The 1,777-nt window shown below is 45.8% G+C and overlaps 1 non-coding gene across 1 annotated transcript; it reads left to right on the top strand.

Moving 5' to 3' along the window:
* On the top strand, positions 1-73 carry TRNAR-CCU. Its single transcript has one exon. It is a non-coding gene; the product is annotated as a tRNA-Arg (tRNA).
* Positions 74-1,777: the final 1,704 nt, after the last annotated feature.

The raw sequence follows: 1,777 nt of genomic DNA, 5'->3' as shown, positions 1-1,777 counted from the left end.
GCCCCAGTGGCCTAATGGATAAGGCACTGGCCTCCTAAGCCAGGGATTGTGGGTTCGAGTCCCATCTGGGGTGGTTGTGTGTTTTTTTTTTCATTACATTGCAATATGGTCTCCCTTATGTTGCTAACTGCAATGTGTCCATTCTTTACCAGTATTAGGCTCCTTTCACATCACTGTTTCTCCTTTCCATTCTCCGGCTCAGTTGAGGAGCAGAGGAACTGAAAGGACGGATTCTGCAGATAACTGAGACCTAACTGAGCGTAACGGAGCCTAAAGACCCCATAGACTATAATGGGGTCCGTTCGGTGTCCGCTCAGAATATGATTTTTGAGCGGAGATGAAAGTCGTGCATGCAGGACTTTCGTCTCCGCTCAAAAATCATGTTCTGAGCGGACACCGAACGGACCCCATTATAGTCTATGGGGTCTTTAGGCTCCGTTACGCTCAGTTAGGTCTCAGTTATCTGCAGAATCCGTCCTTTCAGTTCCTCTGCTCCTCAACAGAGCCGGAGAATGGAAAGGAGAAGCGGTGATGTGAAAGGAGCCTTATCATCGTTACCAGTACCAGATACCACTCGTGCGCAGGTGAGCTAAAGGTTACGGGGCACATTTATCATGCTAGTGTAATTTCACGCATATTTTTGTGCCTGTTTTTCTGTTGTTAGAAAATTTCATTTTCTCCAATTTATCATGTAAATCTATTTGTGTTGATAAATCAGTCTGTTGCCATAGTTTTTTTTATTGCTTTAAAGGATAACTGTCACATTTAGACCCTAATTTCAATTTTCATATATCAGACATCCCAACCTGCAAAAACTCATTTCCGGGAGGTTTTCTTATATATTTTTTTTCTTTCACAAACTTTTTATTACATTTTCCAAACATATGCAGTATCTGATGAACAATATAGATGTGATGTGACGCACTGGATCAGCCAAGATCAAAATGAGGTGCTCTCACGCTGGGTTCAGACCTGAGCGTTCGCGATGGAGCGCTCTGTATGCGCGATTGTACGGGCGTTTGCAATCGCGCATACAGAGACAAGCGAACGCCCAATCCAAACAATTTCAATCGATAAAATCCACTAAATGGCACTCATAATAAAATCCAAACAATAAAATGTAACATATGCAGTATCTGCACACTTTGCTCTATGGTGTGGAGGACTGGGCTCATTACCCTGCCCCAAATTATCATATTTATGTATATGATTACAGGGATTGTGTCACCACCTATAAGCCCTGTGAGCTAAACATATGCTCATGTCCAGGGTAGCATTCTGATTTCTAAGGTGGCCTTATAAAAGCTATTTGTGGCTTTATTCTGCGGAAAAACAGGTTTTACTAACCTGTCAATCATTAAGGTGCCCAAGCAGGGGAGGTCTGTGGATGCATGGTGCCAGCCGTACGCATCGCCGTTCGTGCCCAGCGCCACCTTCTACTCCTCAGTGCCGCCTTTCCCTCCCTCCCCCTCCTCCCGCTTTGAGATCCCGCGCGTGCGCACAGGCTCAGCCTGATGCGCCGTCGCGGACTGCTGGCATCGGCTTCTTCTTGCACTGTGCGCACGCGCCGAGAAGGGGACACTGCTACAGGTTGCTGGAAAGGTTTACTGCGAGTAAACCTTTCCGGGATATATTGTTTCACATGCGGGCGTCAGGGAGCCGCTATCTAATAGCGGGAGACTCCCTGAACGTCCGGGAGACTTGAGATCCCTGATATATGTAGTTACTAATAACATGATATTCCAGAATTAGTTACTATTAGACTGACTTACCCCAT

This window comes from Bufo gargarizans, chromosome 2, assembly GCF_014858855.1.
Source record: "Bufo gargarizans isolate SCDJY-AF-19 chromosome 2, ASM1485885v1, whole genome shotgun sequence".
In the NCBI taxonomy this organism is placed as follows: Eukaryota; Metazoa; Chordata; class Amphibia; order Anura; family Bufonidae; genus Bufo; species Bufo gargarizans.
This window is presented reverse-complemented; position numbering and strand designations above follow the sequence as displayed.